Below are 7,235 nucleotides of genomic sequence, written 5' to 3'. Positions count from 1 at the left end.
CTAGTCAGTTCGGTCACACCAAGAGCGGTGACGATAGTCGACTTCACCTTACGATGGACCTCAACAGACAGCACGAGAGCCATCGAAACCAATCGAGTGCTTTCTGAGTGTCGCGTGATTCTGCGGTCCCGCTCACGGTGCCTGATTGCCTAGGGTGACTCGTAGCGTCCGCAGCGGTTCATCGCAAGGTGAAACGAAGTATGCAGAGACTAAAGTCAAAGGAAATGAGCGGGAATTCGCTAGCTTGCTTGTAACCCCAACCCACTAAAACATATAACACAGAAAACAAGCATCGGAACAAAGACCAAGTAAAGGGCAAATTATACTTCGGCGTTGAGCGCAGTGAACGCAGTTACGCAGCGTAGCGCAGAACGCGCGCCTTTCATTGGCCGGCAACCAGGAACTCGATATCTGCAACCAATCAGTATCTGTCTGCGCTGCGCTACGCCGCGCCCGTCGACGTTACATTGGAGTATAAACGTAAGTTGATAGGCGGACTTCCACTACAAATGCGGTAGAAAAAAACAAGCCTCGGAGCAAAGCGCAGGAGGAGAAAAGGAAAGTGAATCTCGCTTTGTTTTAATGCCGAAGCAAACTCACATTTCGCACTTCAAAGGAGTGCGCACGAATGAACGTGGAAGGCAGCAGGGTTGGCTGCCTGCTAAACAACGCGCCTCGAACTTTAAGAAAACAATACCTGATCATCTTTCGACGGCGCCCGAGTCAACGAGTTATCAGAGCTCTGCGAGTTATGAGTCGCTTTCGCTCCCAGATCTCAAGGCCCATACGCACATTCGCGTTTGAACGCGTTTGAGAGCGTTGCGGAGTCCTTGCGGCCAGGCGCGGTCGCTCGCGGTGCGACGCGCGCCTTCCCGCAACGCTCGGTAGCGCGACGCAAGCGAGTAGAGACTCGCTCAACTTTCCGAAGCGTTGCGGTGCGTTCGGGCGCGTTCGACCAATCAGAAGCCGAAAGAGGAGAGGGGGTGACGTGTTCGCTCGCCCCACCCGGCCGACTCGGCGAGACGTATCCGGTTCGCGGTCGTAGTGCTTGCTTTTTCGTTTTGGGGAGCGGTGAGGACTATTTTCCTAGGCTGCGACGGTTCAAGCTTGACAAAACGTCGGGGAAGCCGGCGAGATTGTCCCAAGATCGAACACTTCGACGCTGTCGCCGTGCGCCGCCATGTTGCCTTGGATTTTGCTTACTATTGGTGAGCCACTATCGACGATAGCGCGTTCTTATTGGCTCTTGACTGCGGTTGACTGCGTGTCAACGCAACTGTGCGTACAAGTTTGGCGCAAGCGGTCTTCGGAACGCAACGCGTCCGCTTGCCGCTACGGAACGCACCGCGCTCAAACGCGAATGTGCGTATGGGCCTTCAGTCTGTGCGCGCGCGTGCATTCTACAAATCGTCGCAACAACAACAAAAAAAGCATGACAAGAAGGACAATGAGGAGTTGTGCATGGCAATTTCTTTCTTTGCCGCTCCCTTTTCTTTTGCTTGGTGCTTGGTTTCTTGTTTCGCTCTCGTGTAGCGCCATCGAAGCCCGACGCCTGCGCGTCCGTGAAAGGCGCCACGCTACCCCTTTCCCCCTTTGCTCTTTGCTTTAACGATTGTTTTTTGTATTGCATTTTTTTGGCGTATAAGTCTATTAGGGCAACACCACCTAGACAGAAGGCCTCCGCATGGTTTCCTCTTCCTCTATGAAACGTCATCACAGTCGGAACGCGCTCGGTCGGCTATTGGACCCGAGCCCGACCTTCGACGCGCTGATTGGCCACGAGCCGCAGCCGAACACTGACGCAGCACTCGTGCCCAATCTCTCGCCTCGATCGATCTGACTATGATGACGCGTGTGGAGGCCTTCTGTCTAGGTGGTGTTGGTTAGGGCTCCTCGCGGGCTAGCAGTTTCCAGCTCATTTTATTTCTGAGGAAACTGACTCACTGACTGGCTCAATTTAGCTGACCGTAAACACAAAAAAAAAAAAGGAGAACCGTGCCTATTCCATTCCCATTCTATTCCGGGCAAAAGGCGCCTAATTCCATTCCCATTCCATTCCCCTCGACGTTGCCACCATTCCATTCCCATTCCATTCCGGGGTCGTGAAAATGCGGAGTTGTTCCGGAATCATTCCAACTCCGGAGTGGCAACTCCGCAACACTGCTGTGGTTTGCTGCTGGTGATCACCGGGAGGTCCTCCCAGGGTGGAATGGGCCCCGATAGTTCGGGAAGATGTGGACGTGTGTCCCCGCGAAGGCTCTGGATGGCCCTGCCTTGAGGAGTTGTCCAGAGACGAGCTTCATGTGCATCCTTCCTAGCACGCACGACGTCTTGAATTTGGTTGAGTTGCGCGTACTGCTTCAGTTTTGGGAGAGGGGTGAAGCGGGGCAGGCCCGTAATAACCCTCATTGCCTGGTTGTTCAGGGCTTCAAGCTGTTTCCACTTCCGCGCCGTAATCTTGTATGAAGGGCCCCATAGCACACCCGGGACACTACGAGGGCCTTGACCATTCGCTTGGCGACGACTTGAGTTGCTCCTCCGCGTGCGCTGCAAATGCTACGGATCACATTGAGCGCAGACCTTCCTTGCTTGAGTGTGTTGCGCAACCAGATGTCGCCCTTCCCGTTCGGCTCGATCGTAATACCGAGGATCTTGACCGACGTCGATGGATGAATGCGTGTCCCGGTAAGTATTAGGTTCAGTTTTGATGCGTAATCTTCACCTCGGTTGTATTGGCGAGGCGAGGTGACGACTTTATAGTTTGTCTTTTCTGGTGCAGCCCGCATCTCCACTCGGGTTAGGTGGGCTTCGATTGTGTCGAGTCCAGCTTGTAGTACCATTTGCTGCACCTTTAGATCTTCCATGTGGGTCCAAATGGACACGTCGTCTGCGTAGACGGTGAATCCAAGACCCGGGATTTTGCTAAGTTCATGCGGTAGATCTGCCGTGGCTAGATTGAACAAGGTAGGTGAAAGTACGGATCCCTGCGGGACCCCCACTCGGTTCGGCAATTGGGCTCGCTGTCATGCTCGCCGCAGCAGACTGAAAGGGTTCGCCCAGCCAAGAAGTTCTTGATAAAATTGAGAGTCCGCCCCGCAAGGCCTAGCCGATGGGCTTCTCCAATGATTGTGAAGTGGGGCACAGAATCGAACGCCTTTTTCACGTCGATTGCCACGATGGTTCGGAACTTAAATCGGTGCACATTATGGATTACGTCGTCGGAGATGAGTGTCAGGCTCTCTTGAATGCCAAGGCACGATCGGAACCCCGTTTGCGCCGGGCGGAAGGCTCCCGTCGTTTCGAGGTGCCAGTCGATTCGGGACAGAACCATCCGCTCCATAACTTTGCACGTACAAGACGTTAGAGAGATGGGCCTAAAGTTGCTCAGCGTGCCCTTGTCCTTGCCGGGCTCCGGTATGGGGATGACTAGAGAGTATTTCCAATGCTCGGGTAGCATGCCTGTAATCCACATATGGTTCACCAGCTCAAGTAATTGAAGTCTGGTGGACTCCGGAAGATTTTTCAGCATGGTCATTGTGACCCGATCTGGTCCCGGTGCAGTGCTGTACTTACCCTTTTGGAGGGCCCACTCAAGCTCCCCCAGCGTAAATGGCCGCTCCTAGCCGTCGTCCGGTGCCAGAATCTCCATGTCGTACAGTGATGGAATGTTGCTCGCGCTGTCTGGCTGGGAAAAAAAGAGGTCCCCTGATATGTTGGTGAGCTGCACGTCGGTCTTGTTCATCTTGAGGGCCATCGCCGAAGTGGCTCCCTTCACCTTCCTCTTCTCCAGAAGTGTTCGGCTGACCGCCCAGAGCCTTTTTAGCGATGTCTTCTCTGAGAGAGAGGCGCTAAAATAGAGCCAGCGGCTGGAGTCCATTTGCTTGGCATAGATCTTGGCATCCACCGTGGCGCGCGTAATCGCACGCCGTGTATGCAGGGTCCTGGGGCCGTTACGGTACCGTTGTATCGCTTGCAGCCGCTTTGCCCATATAGCCCAGTAGTCGGAGATCCGGTGTCGGCGCCTCCTGCTCGAGCCTCGACGCGAGTTTCGGTGGTTGCCTCTTTCAGCGCTGAGTGCAAAAATCCCTCGAAGGATGCCGCCGCGGAGGAGTCCCCTTGTTCTAGCTCTTGACGAAACTTGTCCCAGTTGATAGTGCGTGCTATGCGTTTCTTGCCTGTCTTGACATTCCAGTTTGGGAAGAACTCAAAATAAATCGGGCAGTGGTCGCTTCCCTGGGAGTCCCGGAGACATATCCACTTGTGATATTGGCTGTGCGGATTGGAGGTCCAAGTCAGGTTCGGGGTTGTGTCTTTGCTCCGGGCGTCCCTGATCTTCGTCTTGATTCCTGGCTTGTTTACCAGCTGTATGCGATGGGCCTGCATTTCCCGGAATGAAGCTCTCTGCGCAGTGGGTTTTATGAGCATAGCCCCACAGATGGTGCTGCATATTGAAGTCGCCCCCATAGAGCTTCTGGTCCCTCGGGTAGAGAGCGTGCAAGTGCCCGATCCACCCGTGATCCAATTTTTGCTTGTTACTTCGGTTGGGTCTGTATAGTATAGGACGAGGTAAAAACGACGTTCACGCCGTGGTGCACCCTGACGCGGACTGCGACGACTTCTTGCCTCTCGGTGCAGTAACTGCCCAAGTTGATCTGGTGCTGTTCAGCCCAATCCGACCGCCCGTACACGAGGGACTTCCCCGGAGGGTCGTCTCTCTGTCCGGGGCGAAGGGAAGTGATGGACGGACATGAATATACATTGAATCCAAAAACAAATTGATAATGCGCGTGTTGGTTTCCTGCAGCAGGATTACGTTAGGCTTCTCTTCGGGTTTGTCGTGGAATTCTGCACGAAGTTCAGCCGCCCGTTTGCTGAGCCCGTGGTAGTTCCACTGTAAGACCCGAATCACGTTGTTGTGGTGATGAATGGGCTGGTAAATAAAGTTTTCATCTGTGAAAACTTCGCCTTATACTGATTGTTCTCCTCTTGCTGGGTTTGAACCATGTTCTTGAGCCGATCCAGCTCAGCCTTGAGGAAAGCGCATATGTTCCTGAGCTCTTGCACCTCTGCCGACTGTGTTATCGCTGGCACCGCCGGCGGTGTCGGTGGTTCGCGGCCGCGTTTGACCATATCGGCCCACGTGGCGGCGTTGGGCGGAAGGGGGTACATTGACTTCCCGCGCCGCCTCTTGTCGTTGTTGCTGTGCCTTATTCAGCTCATTGTTTTTTACCTCTTCCCGGATTTGCTTATTTGCCTCCAGCCACGTCGAGCAGGTTCGGTCAGTGCCTATGTGACCTGCCTTTCGGCACCCTTGACAAAACAAGGCGCTGGGGCTCGGGCAGCTCACGTCTTGGAGTCTGTTTTCATGTATGTTGCCGCAGGTGGCACAAACCGAAGCATTAAGGCAGATGTCCGGCTTGTGGCCCAGGCGATGGCAGTTGGTGCATGTAACTGCCTTCGGCTTGTATGGATATACTCGCATATACCGTCTTCCGTGTAACACGGATCGTGGTATCCTGTCACTGTCGAAGGTGAGCATCGCCGTGGTGGTCTTGCCCACGTGCTGGGCTGCTACCACAGGAATCTTCTCAGAGTCCAGTTCGAGGTTTAGGACCTCGTCCTGCGGATCTTCTTTTAAGGTGTAGATGTCATAAATGACTCCCTTGCAGTAAGCGACTCCATATGCCCGAAATACTTGCACGGGTTTATTTTGTTGCTCTATATTATGGAGCAACAAAATATACCCGTGCAAGTATTTCGGGCATATGGAGTATAGAGCAACAAAATATACCCGTGCAAGTATTTCGGGCATATGGAGTCGCTTACTGCAAGGGAGTCATTTATGACATCCACAAGTGTATAACGACCTCCCGGATCTCCTGGATGGACTTGGCAACCTCCTCTGAGTCAGTCCTGACTGAGATGGTGTTGGCCTTTTCCATCACGTGCATTGTAAATGATGCCGTATCATGTCGTGTCTTGATCATGGTTTTCAGTTGTGGTACCAGCGGCTTGATCGATGTCCTGGTCCGAATAAGGCGGATCTTATACTGGGTGAAGCGTTTCTGACGGGGCTTCGCTGGGGCCCCGCCCTTTGTAGCGGTAGGAGGATCGGCCCGAAAGCGTTTCCTTTTCTTTTTCTTGTTTGAAACGGGGGTCCATTCGGAGCCGTCACTGTCGTCCGCAGGCGCGCCGCCAGCTACGTCGCTCACCATATTCGTACCGTTAGTGGGCGCCGGCATCCCTCCGCGCCGCAGGGCTGACTCAGCATTGAAATATCTGATGCAATGGTGTCTGGATTTGACGAAAAGTCCATTTCCTCTGTTGTTGCTACAGGAGCTATCGGGGCTTTACCGGCCGCCGAATTATTCTTCTTTCTCCGCGTCGATGCCATGACCGTTGCAGAGGAATTGCCTGTTACAGGTGCCCGTTCGACCTTTCACCTGACCACACGTTTGAACGTGCCATTCGAATCGGGAAATTATGCGCTAGCCCTAAATGGGTATCGTCAGGTAGGTTGGTTATCTTAAACTTATTTAAGACGTTCCGAAACTCATAAACCTATTTTAAACATGGAGGAAACACGTAGAACAAATCTGCTCACGTAGGTGCTTGCAAATAGACAGGAAAACAGACACAAAAGATTGTTTTCAATTCTCCTCAAAGTTTATTACGTCTTCTGTAGACAAGTACAAACGTGCAAGCGATCTGTGAAATGTGAGAGGCACTCTAAGCTTTTATACAACTGAGAAGATAGCAAAGCAAACAAGAACCAAGGTAATTCTAGACTATGAAGCTAGACTTTCGGGAAATTATTCGCCCGGCTGCCGCGAGAATAGTGGCTGCATAATTATATAGATAATCTGGAAGAGTACGAGTAGAAGAACGGTTAATCGTTGCCAAGAAGTAGGTTGCAGGGCATTTACCATAAAAATAGCGGACTTGAAAGATGTAATCCGTGATATCTGTCGACACGGTCAAAGCAGGACAACCACACAAACACAAACGAGAGGGAACGGCTCCTTGGAAGTTTCAACACGATGTGGCGCACAAGCTGTCATTTGCCGAACCCAACCAAACCGCAAGAATTCCTGACTTCTTTGAAGATATTGTAGTGAGTGCGCAGGTGAGCTGGTGGAAATTAACCATTCTGATGTTAGCCTGAGACTGAGGCAGGAAAAGAGGAAGAATGTAATAATTGTATACCACGCTGGTCCGAAACAGAAATAATACAC

Source organism: Ixodes scapularis, unplaced genomic scaffold, assembly GCF_016920785.2.
Source record: "Ixodes scapularis isolate PalLabHiFi unplaced genomic scaffold, ASM1692078v2 PGA_scaffold2__306_contigs__length_199485367, whole genome shotgun sequence".
NCBI lineage: Eukaryota > Metazoa > Arthropoda > Arachnida > Ixodida > Ixodidae > Ixodes > Ixodes scapularis.
The sequence above is the reverse complement of the archived record's forward strand: the minus strand, read 5'-3'. Positions refer to the sequence as shown.